The sequence below is a fragment of the Arvicola amphibius genome, chromosome 9 (genome assembly GCF_903992535.2).
Source record: "Arvicola amphibius chromosome 9, mArvAmp1.2, whole genome shotgun sequence".
NCBI lineage: Eukaryota > Metazoa > Chordata > Mammalia > Rodentia > Cricetidae > Arvicola > Arvicola amphibius.
This window is the reverse complement of record NC_052055.2, coordinates 49,421,435-49,438,480: the sequence shown is the minus strand read 5'-3', so window position 1 is coordinate 49,438,480 and position 17,046 is coordinate 49,421,435. Positions and strand designations below refer to the sequence as shown.

Here is a 17,046-nt window from a genome sequence, read left to right as displayed (position 1 = left end):
CAAAGAAAAATGACTCATACACTTCTGTCTCTCTGACCCAGTGCAACTGAGCAATTACTGGAGTCTAGTAGTAGCAAAAAGTAGCTTCTAGCAGAAAAATTGGAATGAAACAACCCATAGTCTTTCTCCTGAGGGAACTGGGCATGAGAAATACTGGTTTCTTAAGACCAGCTTTTAAATTCATGATGAAGACAATTTTCATTGATGAGGTATGGTGATATTTTGTTTGTGCTGTAACAAATACAGCTGCCTGAGGATTAGGGTGTGGAGCTGGTCACTAATTAGTCATAGAGGCCAAGCAATGGTGGCACAGGCCTTTAATGCCAGTGCTCAGGAGGCAGAGGCAGATAGATCTCTGTGAGTTCAAGGCCACTCTGTGCTACAGTAGATTGATCCAGTCTCAAAGAGAAAATAGTCATGGCTCACACTCCCAGTACTTAGAAGATATATGTGTTTAATCCCAGCACTAGGGAGGTGGAGATAGGAAGAGATATGGCTGGGCAGAGAGAGGAATATAGGGCAGAAGGAGATAGGAGCTGAAGGCCATTCAGTCTGAGGATCCTGGAGACAGAATCTTGACCCCTTCCATCTGAGGATTCGGTAGAGGTAGAAAAGTCTCTCTAGTGGGTAGCCCCTTTACTTCTCTGATCTCTCAGCATTTACCCTAATATCTGCCTCTGGGTTTTTATTATTAAAACCAATTAGAATTTGTATTACAATGAGGTTTACCACTTAACAAAGAAAGAATCTTAATGGGAGTCAAGTCCCTGGTTGAGGCATTTCTGAGACATGGTGCACCACTACCCCATCTTAGTGGAATTTGAGGTATTTATGAAACTCGGTGCTCTACTGCCCCATCTTTGGAACTTCTGCCGTTAGCCACCACCAAGTCATGACTAATGAAATCTTGCTCTATTCCCCATGTTGAATACTTGTACTCAATAAACATATGTTGAATGAATGACTGAGAAAGAAAGTGATATAATTCATGATACGTTCCAAATGTATTTAATTTTACTGGCATTTCAGAAAGCTGAAGATGCAAGGACACTCTCATTTTCCTTCTTCTCAAAGTAGGTCACATAACTTAAAAGCATTTTTGTGACCCTTCTTCAAAGCAAGCAATAGAAGCTTCTGTGAGAGAAACGCCCTTCTTAGAGCTGAAGGACAAAGTCTGTTTTGTTCCTGCTACATTGTTGGGATGAATCCTAGGACTCTGCATATGCAGTCTCTGCCCCGATCCTGCACACACAGGATCCCAGAGAAGAACCTGAACACATCACGAAGAGTTCTCCTCTGAATCCCACCTTTAAGTCACACACTTGAATTTTGTCATGCATCTCTGCCACTATTCATGGCTTCTTCACACAGCACTGAAAATGCATAGGTTTAACCATTTCTTTAGATATTCATTTCCTGGTAAAGGCCCTCATATCACACACAATTTCTTAAATAAATGCTTTTATATTTCTTTTACTATTGGGAGCTCAACCAAGATTCTAGTTGTAAATGAGGAAAACTACATTTTCCTCAAAAATATATAAAAATAAATATATCAGTAAAGTCAAATATTTTATCATAAAAATTCAGGGCTAATATATTTACTCCCTCTAAAACATAAGTAAGTCTACTTATTATTCATGGACAGAAAAAATTACCAGATAAACTAAATGGGGAGGTACTAATATACTTATCAACTTTTATCTCTCCCAGACAAACTGTCTGTTTTAAAGATTTATTTTCCTTCTGTGTATAGATTTCCTGCACACATGTACATGCACCAAGTGCGTGCCTGGAGCCTACAGAGTTCAGAAGAGGGTGGCGAGTTCCAGTATCTGGAATTAGACAGTTGTGAGCTATCATGTGAGTGCTGGGAACTGGGCACAAGTCTGCTGCAGGAGCTGCCAGTATATCTACTCCTGAGCCACCTCTCTGGCCCCCAACAGCCTTTTCTTTTTAACTCTTTTATGTTTGTTTTTATGCTTTTTCTCTTTTTTCTTTTTCTTTTTTTGGTTTTTTGAGACAAGGTTTCGCTGTAATTATAGAACCTGTTCTTGTAGACCATGCTGGCCTCAGACTCACAAAGATCTACCTGCCTCTTTATGCTTGTTTTAAAAATGTAAATTATAGGACCATATTGCCCTAAGAGAGGGAAAGAGGTTTTCGATTTAAAAGTCAAACTGGGAGACAAAATAAACTTAATTTTGAAGTACAAGATTCCTAGAGTTGCAATCCCAGAAATACAGAGGAAATTCTAGTTGCAAGACAGGGAAGACGTCACAGGCTACAGTTTCTCATCTGATCTGGCAGCACCCTGGCAACATTTCCATCAGAAGAGAACAGATCTAACTGGTGTCCAGAAAAGGAGCTACTGAATATTATTCCAGTGCTTCTCTTCTGAATCACTTTAATGATTAGTTGATTTAAAAATCAAGAAAGAGTTTGTTCCTTCCACCATTTCTAGAAAAAGTAGGCCTTTATTTGATAAACATAATCATTAAAGGAAAACTTTCAAAATTTTATTGTTTTGAAACTTGACTTTTTGCTTACAGTTTTAGAAGAATGTTTTATTCCAATAAAAGTTTTTTATTTAGTTTAAATAACTGAAAGAATTTGCAGTTGATAAATTTCCCAACGATTAGATAATGAAAAATTAATACTGTATTACTATGGGAATGGGCTGAACAAGATATACTTGTATATATTTATTCTGCTTCAGATTATTTTAAGCAGGTACATGCATTCTATTTTTAAAACTGTATTTTTTTTTTTTTTTTTTGGTTTTCGAGACAGGGTTTCCCTGTAGTTTCTAGAGCCTGTCCTGGAACTAGCTCTTGTAGACCAGGCTGGTCTCAAACTCAGAGATCCGCCTGCCTCTGCCTCCCGAGTGCTGGGATTAAAGGCGTGCACCACCACCGCCTGGCTTTTTAAAACTGTATTTTAATTACAACATTCAACTGCTCCCTTTTCTCCCTTTAAACCCTTCCATATATCCCTTTCCAACTCCTTCATACTCTTTGGCTCTTTTGTCACAAGTTATAATTATATGCATATATGCATTGTATACACATATATATTTTCAAATATAATCTGTTGAGTCCATATATTGCCACTTGTAAGCATATTTTAGTGCCATAAATGATTATGAACAGGTGTATATATCCTTCAATGATACAGAATAGCTGATGTTCAGAATAAGATTTTTTCCTCTACGCCCTCATCTCCCTATCCACTCAATCTCATTTTCTGTCTCTGAAAGCCCCACTCTCTCCATATCTCTTCAATACAGTGCTTGAAGTTCTAGCAATAGCAATAAGACAACATAAGGAGATCAAGGGGATTCAAAATGGAAAGAAAGAAGTTAAACTTTTTTATTTGCAGATGATATGATAGTGTACATAAGTGACCCCAAAAACTCTACCAGAGAACTCTTAGAGCAGATTAAATACCTTCAGTGATGTGGCAGGATACAAGATCAACTAAAAAAAATAGTTGCCCTCCTATACACAAAGGATAAAGAAGCGGAGAGGGAAATCAGAGAAACATCACCTTTCATGATAGCCACAAATAGCATAAAGATTCTTGGGGTAACACTGACCAAAAAAGTGAAAGATCTATTTGACAGGAACTTTAAGGCTTTGAAGAAAGAAATTGAAGAGGATACCAGAAAATGGAAGGATCTCCCATGCTCTTGGATTGGTAGGATCAACATAGTAAAAATGGCAATTCTACCAAAGGCAATCTATAGATTCAATACAATCCCCATCAAAATCCCAACAAAATTCTTCACAGACCTTGAAAGAACAATAATCAACTTTATATGGAAAAAAACAAGATAGCCAAAACAATCCTATACAATAAAGGAACTTCCAGAGGCATTACCATCCCTGACTTCAAACTCTATTACAGAGCTAGGGTAATGAAAACAGCTTGGTATTTGGCATAAAAACGGAGATGTTGACCAATGGAATAGAATTGAAGACCTAGATATTAATTCACAAACCTATGAACACCTGATTTTTGACAAAGGAGCTAAAATTATACAAATAAAGATAGATCCATATCTATCACCATGCACAAAACTCAAGTCCAAATGGATTAAAGACCTTAATATTAATCTGACCACACTGAACCTGATAGAAGAGAAAGTGGAAAGTAGCCTGCAATACATGGACATGGGAGACCACTTCCTATGTATAACCCCAATAGTACAGACAATGAGAGCAACAATGAATAAATGGGACCTCCTGAAACTGAGAAGCTTCTGTAAAGCAAAGGATGCAGTCATTAAGACAAAAAGGCAACCTACTGAATGGGAGATCTTCACCAACCCCACATCAGATAAAGGTCTGATCTCCAAAATATATAAAGAACTCAAGAAACTAGACATTAAAATTATAAATAACCCAATTAAAAGGTGAGGTACTGAACTGAACAGAGAATTCTCAACAGAAAAAGTTCAAATGGCCAAAAGATACTTAAGGTCATACTGAACCTCCTTGGCGATCAGGGAAATGCAAATCAAAACAACTTTGAGATACTATCTTACACCTGTCAGCATGGCTAAAATCAAAAACACCAATGATAACCTATGCTGGACAGGATGTGGAGTAAGGGGTACACTCATCCATTGCTGGTGAAAATACAAACTTGTGCAACCACTTTGGAAAGCAGTGTAGCAGTTTCTCAGAAAATTGGGAGTCAACCTACCTCAGGATCCAGCAATTCCACTCTTGGGAATATACCCAAGAGATGCCCAATCATACTACAAAAGCATTTGTTCAACTATGTTCATAGCAGCATTATTTGTAATAGCCAGAACCTGGAAACAACTTAGGTACCCCTCAATAGAAGAATGGATAAAGAAGGTGTGGCACTTATACACATTAGAGTACTACTTAGCAGTAAAAAACAATGACATCTTGAATTTTGCATGCAAATGGATGGAAAGAGAAAACACTATCCAGAGTGAGATAACCCAGACCCAAAATATGAATATGATATGTACTCACTCATTAGTGGATTCTAGCCATAAACAAAGGGCATTGAGCCTATAGTTTGAGATCCTAGAGAAGCTAAATAATAAGGTGAACCCAAAGAAAAACATATATAGATCCTCCTGGAAATTGGAAGCAGACAAGATTGCCAGGCAAAAGTTGGTAACATGGGGTGGGGGTGGGACAGGGGGAAGGGGAGAGGGAGAGGGAAGGGAGAAGGGGAGAACTGGGAAGAGCTTGGGGGAGCAGGATGGTTGTGATGGAGGAAGGGCGGATATGGGAGCAGGGAAGAAGATAATTAAGGGAGCCATTTTAGGGTTGGCAAGAGACTTGGCTCTATAGGGGTTTCCAGGTGTCCACGGGGGTGTCCCTAGCTAGGTCCTTGGGCAGTAGAGGAGAGGGTGCCATAGTCACACTGATAAATATCTTGAGTATCATCATAGAACCTTTGTTGGTTGGAGATGGATGGATGGAGATAGATACAGAGACCCACATTGGAGCACTGGACCGAGCTCCCAAGGTCCAGTTGAAAAGCAGAAAGAGGGAGAAGATGAGCAAGGAAGTCAGGACCGCGAGGGGTTTGTCCATCCACTGAGACGGTGTGACTGATCTAAGGGGAGCTCACCAAGGCCAGCTGGACTGGGATTGAATGAGCTTGTGATCAAACTGGACTCTCTGAATGTGGCTGACAATTGGGGCAGACTGAGAAGCCAATGATAATGGCACTGGGATTTGTCTCTACTGCATGTACTGGCTTTTTGGGATCCTAGTCTGTTTGGATGCACACCTTCCTAGGCCTGGATGAAGCAGGAGGGCCTTGGACTTCCCACAGGGCAGGGCACCCTGCCTTCTCTTAGGACTGTAGGGGGAGAGGGGTGGGAGAGTGAGGGAGTGGGAGTGAAATGGGATTAGAGGAGGAAGTGGAAATTTTGAATGGTATTATTTATAAAGCAATAAAAATAAAAAACCGTTATTCTTTCTGTACAAATTTCTTAAGTAATATGAGATAATAATAACACATTCATTATTTTTTCTCAAGCTAAACTTGAAACTAGTTGCCTAGAAACAATAATATTATAAAACTCCATGACAAATTAATGATATCAAACAAGTTAATCTTGTATAATACATACAGCCTAAAATTAAAGTAAATAGATAAAACAATAAAAGATCTTAATTCAAATATTAGCTAAGCTTATAATTTTAAAAGGCAATAAAGTTTTAAGATAAATTTTCCATATGCTTTGAGTTCTGGAATTTCAAACCAAATAGACAACTGACATTATTATGAATTACCACATGAAGACAAAAATAAAGGCCTTCAAAAGACTTACCAGGTGTTTTCTTCTTGGACGCTATCTGATTTACCATGTACAGATTAAGAAGGTCTAAACTGGCAGTGGGGTTCTTGACAGGTGGGGAAACTCCTAGAGATTTCATTTTTGATTTTAACTTATTCTTTTCAAAGTATTCCTGAAATAATTAAGAATTAAAATATTAATTTCCCAACCTAACAGTTCAAGGCAGAATCATAAAGAATAAAAACACTGAAGTCACTATGCCACTGACTTCATGTGTCACACTTGTGACACAGCATGGGAACGGAAATCAATGATGATAGCTTGTAACTAAACCTAAAGACTTTGAATCTGGCAGGTAAAATTTTTTTCTGTAACAAATAACATATTCCCCTATATTTAAGAAAACTCAAAAGATGTAGCAACTGAAAGACTAAGAGGGGGCAGTGAGACAGCACCGAGATCAAAGCCTGACGACCTGAGTTCCGTGCCCTGACCCTTAATAGAAGATAGCCAAGTCTTCTTTTCTTTTGAAAGTTGTTTTTTGACCTCTACAGACATGCTATGATACATGTGCATCCCATCCCCACTTGCACACGCACACATACACACACGTGTGCACATATACACACACATCAATAATAATAAAATTGTACAATGAAGAGGAAAGCAAAAGCTACGTGAAAACCAATTGGCAACCAATGCCAGTTTAACTCACTGTATCACAATTGCTTAAGGTTGTCCATTACCAGACGCACATATATCCAGTTTATATTTCCTTCCTGAATTTCTGAACTATAATTATTCTTTATTTCTCAGTTTCATCCTCCACTTACTTAGTTCAAAGACATTTTAATTTTTAAGAAGTATTTATTTTTAATTGTGAAGGAGCACATATGTGAGTGAGTATACCCATGGGGTCCATAAGATTGTGGATCTGCTGGAGCTGGAGCTGCAGGCTGTTGTGGGCCATATGGTATGGGTGCCCAAGCCAAACTCAGATCCTATAAGGGAATTCATGCTCCAAAACACTGAACCACATCTCCAGCCTTCTTTATCAACATAATGAGCATCATTATTCCATTTTCATAAAGATTCCAGGTTTCTTAATTGTTCCCTTCACCCCCTCCTCTTCAGACACCATCCCCACTCTTACAGGTTCAATATAGGAAAGAAAACATGCAGTATTTGTCTTTCCAAGTCTAGCTTATTTTCACTTAATGATTTTCAGCTCCACCTTCTTCCCTGGAAATGCCATGATTTCATTCTTCTTTATAGTTAAATAGAATCCCATGTGTATATTTTCTTTATCCATTCTTCAGATGATTGTGTACATGCAGGCTAGTCCCATTCTGAGCTATTATGAATAGTATAGCTATAAACATGGCCATGTAAGTGTCTCTTTGATACAGTAATTCAGTGGTTTTCAACCTGTGGGATGCAACTCCGTTGGGCTCACAGGGGTCACCTAAGACCATGGGAAAGCACAGATATTTACAATATGATTCCTAACGGTAGCAAAATTACAATTAAGAAGTAGCAACAAAAATAATTTTATAGTTACGGGTCATCCCAGCATGAGGGACAGTATCAAAGGGTTGCAGCATTAGAAAACCTGAGAAGCACTGCATTAAGAGCCCTTTAAATATATATCCAAAAATGATATCATTGGGCCTTGTGGTAGTTCTAGTTTTGAGTAATCATCACACTGAGTTCCATAGTGACTAAACTCCCATCTACTGGCATAAGGGATACTCTTTTCCTGTATCTTGACAAGCATTTGTTATTAATTTTCTTGATGCAAGTCCTTTTCACTCGGATAAGGTGAATAGATTTTCAGTGCTTTTGAGACAGGGTCTCACTCTGTATCTTAGGCTAGCCACAACTCATTATTCATCCCAGCCTGGGCTTTGAATTCATTGCAATCCCGAGCAAACCTTCTGAATACTGACATTGCAGAGATGTGTCTCCAAACCAGCTGAGATGGAACCTTAAAGTGCTTTGGATTTGTATTTCCCTGATAGTTAAGATTGCTGAACATTGTTTTCAAGAGTCTACTGACCATATAGAAATATATTATTCTATTTACTGATTGTCTGACATGTTTTCTGGTGTTCACTTTTTTCAGTTCTTCACATATTACAGATATTTACCTTCCACTAGATGTACAGTTGATGAGGTTATCCCCCATTCTGTAGGCTGTCTCTTCATTTGGATATTGTTTCCCTTCCTGTGCAGAAGTCATTTACTTCATGTAATCTTATTTGTCATTCCTTGAGGTTATTTACTGTGCTGATGGAGTCCTTGTCAAATGTCCTTGCCTATGCCTATGCCTTGAAGTGTTTTAACTATGTTTTAAGACATTCATTAGTTTTATTGTTTATCTATTATGCCCTTGACATAGTAATAGACTATCTTCAAAACGTCTTCCACTAAGTATTTTATAACACAGTGGCATAAGATTATGTATAAATGAATTGTTCAAACAGAAAAGTTCAAAATGACAAAAAAAATTGGAAGAGGTCACATATGCAAGTAGTTACTTAAGTTTTCAGGATATTAAGACAATACATCTCAAAATATTATAAATTGCAAACAACTTTTAATATTAGATAAAGGCCCTTCACCAAAAAAACCATCTTCTTGTAACAGACAGAGATTATTACAGAAAACCACAATCAATCAAAATTCGGAGGGAAAGTGCCCACGTGGTGTCCAGCCTCTATTGATACATCTGTATCCAAGTCCCAGGAATCATAGCAGAAGAGGGGACAGAAAGATTGTGAGAGCCAGAGGAATGAGAAGTTTGCTTTGAGAGTGTGTCTCCTAGGTCTTCCCACATAGGCATGGATACCTGGGACTCACTCTGGAGCTCAGGCTGGGCTTGAACATGCAGCCATCTTCTTGTGCTTAGCTACAATTACAGCAGTGTGCCACTATGCCTGGCCACGGGGTGAACTGATTAATGACGAGGAGGATTGAAGAGTTTAATGTTACATTTGCTATGATAGAGCTCTCATCGCTCAGACGACAATGACCTTACCTTCTGCTTTCTTCTTTCCTGCTTTATTAGAACCCTGGTCCTAAAAAGATAAATAGGAAGAAACATACAGTTACTAAAGAAACAGACCACTTCTAATCTAATTGGCATTTTTGTTGAAAATCTGAAATTAAAATTTTCCTATTATTGTCTGAAAATATTTTAAAGCATTTATAGTAATATTTCCACATAAAATTCTTAGGAAGTCCAAAATGCAATAAAAACTATTACAGTAATTAGTAATTATACAAAATAAATATGAGATAAGCAAAAAGAAAGGAAGGCATTAGAAATAACATATTACTGAACCCTTTCTCATCTGATAACAAAATTCTTGGTCAAAAACTCCAGTTTCCTTTGCTTTTCTTTACATTTCAACATTCTGTTTATATCACTCTGGAACAGACAGAAGACATCTTCAGGTTCCAAGGAACAGTGGAGTGTATTGCTGAAGCAATTCCAATAGAATTAACGTATCAGCTGTCTCAGCACTGGGCATTATGGCACACACCTGTAATTCCAGCAGTTGGGATGCTGAGGCAGGAATACCAGGCCTTTGAGGTCACTTTATCCTACAGAGTTGTTCAGATGTACTCTGAGCAACAGGGCAGGAATATGACTCTAAACACATCGAGATCTGGAATGTCGCAGTGGTAGAACACCTGCCTAGCATCCACACAGGCCTGACTTTGATCCTTGGCACTGCAGAAGGCAGAAGGAAAAAAAAAAGCACTCCCTGCTCTAAGTCAGTTCAAGTTGCTGTAATAAAATACCACAGTTGGGTGGGTAGTCGAGACTGGTGCACAAAAAAACTATCCCAAGGTATGCCACTTTGGAATGATAAGTACTTTGAGGAATGTGATACTCAGGAGAAATGTCTTCCTCTGACCTCTTGATTGCCTTCCTACTATTGCCATCTCTGTCACACAGTGTATCATAGAAAGTAGAACCTACTTTATACAGTCAGCAATAAAGTCTAGAATTAAACTCAGAGTTTTATGTAAGAGCTGGCTATCTTTTCCTGATCTCTCTTATTTTTATATAGATTGTAGAATTCAGTCAGCTTGGAAGGGATCTTGGCTCATACCTGTCAGGAAAGAATGCTACATAGAGAATCTAAAAATAGGCCTTGTGGGTTTCTACTCTCTATCTGTTATTACTAAGTCATTCTTTTTATGGCCAATCACTCATCCTCATGGGCGTTGATTCTTCAGGGAGCCTGGAATTTTGGTCTTCATTTCTGAAGCTCCCCTAGTCACAGGAAACTGAGCAAAATAAGTATGCTACACTGCTCTGTTCACAGTCTGGCTTATGTATAGATCTGTGGCGGCTGTGACCTTTATGATGAGCAGGAAAGAGAATATACTTTTCTGCCTAAACTGTAACAACAGAATTTCTCTCAGCTCTGGCAGTTGGACAGACTACAGTCAAAATGTCCAGATCCACACCTACCTAAATAGATGCCCATTTTCTAGTTCACAGATGAAGACGTATTTGGTTACATAGTAAAGGGATAGGCTGACTCTCTGGATCGTCTTTTGTAAAAGCCGGAATCATAATCATAAAAGGTTCCTGTCTTACAATTTAATCACATACCACAGATACCAAACCTCCCCATACCATAACCTAGGGGTTAGGAAAATTCAAGTCCCAGTCCTAGATGGTGTCAGATAAAGTAAGGACATTAATTGGGAGGTAGGTGTGAGAGGACCCTGCTGAAGTTGAGAATTTTTTTTCCATTTTTATTTATTTTTATTTTTTTCTCATTTTTTTATTAAAAATTTCCATCTCCTCCCCTCCTCCTCCCCCTTCCCTCCCCTCCCTTCCACCCATACCCCCACTCCCTCCCTCTCCAAGCCAAAGAGCCATCAGGGTTCCCTTCACTATGTTAAGTCCAAGGTCCTCCCAACTCCCCCTAAGTCCAGGAAGGTGAGCAACCAATTTTGAACCCTCGATTTTCAAGGGTTTCTCTCACCTGAAGCATAGTCTCTCCATCCTCAGCAGATGGACTCTCACCCTACTCCCTAAAATATTGCCTTTTCTGCCTTTGACTGGGGAAAATAGTCCTTTGCTGTCAGATAAGCCAGAAGTGACTTTTCCTGAAGAAGTTGCCAGGCAAGACAATACTGATGTCCCTCAGAGCTCAGCAATAGTTGCCTTTAGACCTAGAACCAGACTGAAGGCTAAGCAGGCTCCTAAAGGGGATCTGGAAAATGCAGTCCATGTGCAGGTGCACTACATGACTATAGAGCATAAGGAGTTTGCTAATTCATTCAAGCAGAGCTTGGAAAATATGTGTGGGAATGGATTTTAAGGGTATGGGATATTGTTAGACGGAACATAAAACTGGATCAGGATGAGTTTATTAATATTGGCCCAATGAAGGGAGATTCTATGTTTTTATATGGAAGTTCACACATTTAAAAAAGGTCTCAAAAGTTTGTTTGGGTGGTCAGATGAAGCATTTCTCAAAAGATGGACTACTGAAAAGGAGCTGGAGATTCCTGATACCGTGGCTTAGTGTTGATGATCTTAAGGTTTGGGGAAATTGCCATGCCAGAGTGGGTACACTGTATAAGACCTAGTCCTCCACAATGGGAAGGCCCAGAAGACATGCCCTTCACTAATCCTATAAGACGCCAAAGGGTGACAGAGGCACCTGCACATTGAAGAGCTTTGTTGTCACCATTTCCTTTGTGCCAAACCTTAGGGTTGAAGATGCTATTGTTCCTTTGGATAGGCTAAATGCAATGGGTTAAACTGAGGTAGCAGTGGCCAGGTAGCACTGAATCCTCAGAGCTAAAGTGACATAGTTATGGTAATAGGCAGCACAGGTAAAGCAGTGTTCATAATGGCCTGACTGTAATGATCAGCACAGGCAAAGTGAATTTTATGGTGGCCTGATTCAACTGGAACTTCAGTACTGGTTAATCAATCATGGTATTTCCAGAGATGAAATATATTTTTAAAAGCCTACTGTGTTTCTGTTGATCTATAGAAACAGAAAACTTCCCAAACAAATTAAAGTCTCCATGGGATTATAGCAAAAGGGAATCTTGGCCTGTGAACCAATTTCCAGACTTAAGCCATTTGAAGATCTAGAACCCCGTGAGTAAAGGGATGGCCAGGTTCCACTGAGAAAGGACCTTGATAAAACATGTAAGAAGTTTATTGTTAGTATTTCTCTAGTCCTTTTCCAGTTGGATCTAAGGCCTTTTACAAAGGCAACTGTATACTAGGGAAAAGGAAATAAGCAGACTTTCTAGGGTCTATTGTGTAGTGGTTCAGAATTGAGGATGATTCTGAAAAACCCTGAGAAGCATTGTGGCCCTCCAATTAAATTAGATGCTTATGAAAGTCAGGTCACTAATAGAGTTTTGGATGAGATCCAACTCACAGTGGGTTCAGAGGTCCCTAAATTTATTCTATAGCTATTTCCTCAGTTCCAGAATGCATAACTGGGATACTTAGAAGTTGGCATAAATTCTCACATTGGTTCCCTGACCTCTGGAGTGAGGGTTATTATGGTTGGAAATGCCAAATGGAAGCCACTGGAGTTTCTTCTGTCAAAGAAAACAGTGACTCAAAGACAATATCATATCCCAGGAGGAACTGCAGGAATTAATGGCACCAACGAGAACTTGAAAAATACAGAGTGGTGGGGCCCACTACAACCCTTAACTCTCATATCTGGTGAGTACAGAAGGATGGATCGTGAAGAATAACAGCTGATTATCAATAACTTAATCAAGCAGTGACTGTATGTACAGCTGCTGTTCCAGATGCGGTGTCCTACTGAGCAAGTCAGCACATCTCCTGGCATGCGGAAAGCAGCTGTTGGCCTATCAAACGCCTTTTTCTCAGTACCTGTCTATAGGAAGCAATTTTTAAGTACCACCAGAAGAAATTTTTCATTTGGCAAGGCCGGCAAGAAATTTTTACAGTTTTGCCTTGAAGCTATATTAACTCTCCAGCCCTGTGTCATAACTTAGTTAGAAAGGATCTTAATTATCTGTCTCTTCCACAAAATTTTACATTGGTCCACTATACTGATAACATCATGTTGATTGGATCAAGTGAACAAGAGGGAACAATCACTCTGAACTTATTGGTAATATGTATGTACATCAGAAAACGGGAAATAAATCCAATCAAAATTCAGGGACCTACTACCTCAGTGAAATCCTGAGAAATACAGTGGTAAGGAGCATGCAGAGATATCCCTTCTAAGGTGAAGGATACGTTATTGTACCTTGCCTCTCACACCACCAAGAAAGAAGCACAACTCTTAGTGAGTCTATTCTGATTTTGGAGACAGCACATTCCTCCCTTGGGTGCTATTCTGACCCATATACCAAGTGACTCAGAATGCTGCTAGCTTGGGAGGGGGGCTTGGAAACAGGAGGCTGCTCTTCAACAGTGCCAGGCTACTGTGTAGTCTGCTCATCCACTTGGACCATATGATCCAGCAGACCCGGTGGTACTTTAGGTGTCGGTAGAAGATAGGAATGCTATCTGGAGCTCTTGGCAGGACATGTGAGTCATAGAACAAAACTTGGAGGTTTTGGAGAAAGGCTCTATCATCATCTGCTGACAATTATTCTCCCTTTGAGAGACAGCTCTTGGCCTGCTTTTGGGCCTTAGTGGAAACTGAACATTTGACAATGGGTACCAAGTTACCATAAACCTGAGCTGCCCATCATGAGCTAGGTATTATCTGACCCACCAAGGCACAAAATTGGATGTACAGAATAACAGTTCATTTTCAAATGATTGGGCCCAAGTGGGTCCTGGAGGCACAAGAAAGTTACATGAAGAAGGTTCCCAAATGCCTATGGTTTCTACTCTTGTTACAATACACCTATAGGCTCATGGGGTGAGAACACTAGGGCCTGGCTTCCTAATGGTTCTGCATATTGTGTAGGCACTGCCCAGAGGTACAACATAGCTGTAGACAGCTACAACATTGAAGCCTGTTCTGGGACAACTCTGAAAGACACTAGTGAAGGAAAATCTTTACAGTGGGAAGAATTTTGGGAAGAACACATGGTCTTACATTTTGTATGGGAGGAGAAATGGCCATATGTGAGATTGTTCTCTGACTCATGAGCTGTACCCAATGCCTTAGCTAGATGGTCGGGGCTTGGAAAGAGCATGATGAAAAACTTGGTGAGAAAGACATCTGGGGAAGAAAGTAGATACATCTCTTCAAATGGGTGAAGAATGTGAAGCTACCTGTGCCCATATAAGTGCTCATCAAAAGTGACTCAAACAGCAGATGAGTTCAGTAATTAAGTAGATTGAATGACATGTTCTATGGACCGTTGGTCTCTCTTCCCCAGCCTTCCCTGCCATTCCCCAATGGACCCATTAACAAAGAAGCCATGGTGGCAAAGACAGAGATTATGCATGGTCTTAACAACATGGACTGCCAGTCACCAAAGCTGACCTGGCTACAGTTGCTACTGAAAGCCAGATCTGCCAACAGCAGAGATCAACACAGAGCCCCAGATATGGCACCATTCCTCGGGGTGACCAGCCAGCAATCTGGTGGCAGATTGACTCCATTGGACCACTTCCTCCATGGGAAGGACAATTCTTTGTCTTTTCTGGAGTAGATATTCATTCTGTTCATGAATTTGCCTTTGTTCTATGTAATACTTCTGCCAAAATTACCATCTGTGGACTTACAGAGTGCTTTATTCAATGTCATGGTATACCATGCAGTATGTCTTGTAACCAAAGAACTCACTTCACAGTCAGAGAAGAGAGACAGTGGGTCATACGATCATGGAACCCACTGGTTTTACCATTCCCCATCAGATGAAATGACCTTTGCCTTGCAGAAGCTTCTCAATTTCAGGAGGTCCCATTTATTAATTGTTGATCTTAGTCAATCTCAGTGTCTGTGCTACTGGTATTATATTTAGGAAGTGGTCTCCTGTGCCAATGCATTCAAGGCTACTTCCTACTTCCTCTTTTATGAGGTTCAGTGTGGTTGGATTTGTGTCGAGGTCTTTGATTCATTTGGATGTGGGTTTTGTGCATGAGAATAGATGTGGATCTATTTGCAATCTTCTACATGCTGACATCCTGAGTGAGGTAATCCAGGCCCAGAAAGACAAACATGGTATGTACTCACTCATAAATGGATCTTAGACATAAAGCAAAGGATAACCAGTCTACAGTCCACAACCTCAGAGAAGCTAGGCAACAAGGCAGACCCTAAGAGAGACACACATGATCCCCTGAGAAGGGGAACTAGGCAAGATCTCTTGAGTAAGTTGGGAATGTGGCAGGGGGAGCAGGAGAAAAAGGGGGAAGGGGGAGGGGGAGGGGAGGAGAACATGAGGGATCAGGAAGGACAGAGATGGAGAGCAAGGGAAGAGATAGCTTGATTAAGGGAGCCATTATGGGGCTATCAAGAAACCTGGCACTAGGGAAATTCCCATGAATCTACAAGGATGACCCCAGCTAAGAATCTAAGCAATAATGGAGAGGGTGCCTGAACTGGCCCTCCCTTGTAATCAGACTGATGACTGTCTTAATTGTCATCATAGAACCTTCATCCAGTAAATGATGGGAGCAGATCCAGAGATCTGCAGCTAAGCACTAGGAAGAGCTCCGGGAGTCCAGTTGAAGAGAGGGAGGAGTGATAACATGAACAAAGGAGTCAAGACCATGATGGAGATACCCACAGAAAGAGCTGGCCAGAGCTAGTGGGACCTCACTGACTCTGAACTGACAGCAGTTGCATGGCTTAGGCAGTTTGTGGGGTCACTGCAACAGTGTCTATCCCTAGTGTATAAACTGGCTTTTTAGAGGCCATTCCCTATATCTTGCTGAGCCTAGGATACAGGGAGTGGCCTTGGTCCTGCCTCAAGTGATGTGACAGGCTTTGTTGACCCCCCATGGGAGGTTTCACCCTCTCTGATGAGAAGATGGGAGGGGTGGAACGGGGGAAGGGGATGAGGGAACTAGGATTGATATGCAAAATTTTAATTTTTTTAAAAAAGATTGTTTTTAAAAAGAAAAGAAGAAAGAAAGATAGAATGGACTTTTGAAGGCACAGTTACAGTGTCAATTTAGGTAGCAACAGCTTGGGGGGCTGCGGCAGGGGTCTTCAGAAGACAGCATAATGCTTGGAATCAGTGTCCAGTATATGATACAGTTTCTCCCATAGCCAGGATCCACAGGTCCAGGAGTCAAGGAGTCAAGGGGTGGAAAAAGGAAATGTTCCACTCACTACCAACCCACTTGGAAAATTGTGTCCTTCCTTTTCCTACAACCTTAAATTCTGTTGGACTAGAAATTTTGGTTACAGATTGGGGAGTGCCGCTGCCCAAAGACACAACAAACATTCAGCTGTAAGTAAGCTTAGACTTTCCCCTAGACACTTTGTGCTTCTTAGGTCCTTAAGCAAACAAGATAAGAAAGGAGTAACAGTTTGAGGAAGAGTGATTGGTCCAGATTACCCTGGGGAAACTGGATTGCTTCTCTGGGATGGAGGTAAGAATGGTTTTGTCTGGAGCGCAGGAGATCTTTAGGGCAGGGAACTTACTGTAAAGTCTGTCTCCGAGTATTGTATGAAGCTGCAGCCATAAAGTCTGTCTAACACGACTACCTAGACATGAGCTGAACAAAGAAGACACCAATGGACCAGCCAAAGTGGATGAAAAACAAAACAAAACAAAACAAAACAAAACAGGAG

The 17,046-nt window shown here is 40.3% G+C and overlaps 1 pseudogene; it reads left to right on the top strand.

The window, feature by feature from the left end:
• Positions 1–11,791: 11,791 nt before the first annotated feature.
• Positions 11,792–16,706, top strand: LOC121677308 (annotated as a pseudogene).
• Positions 16,707–17,046: the final 340 nt, after the last annotated feature.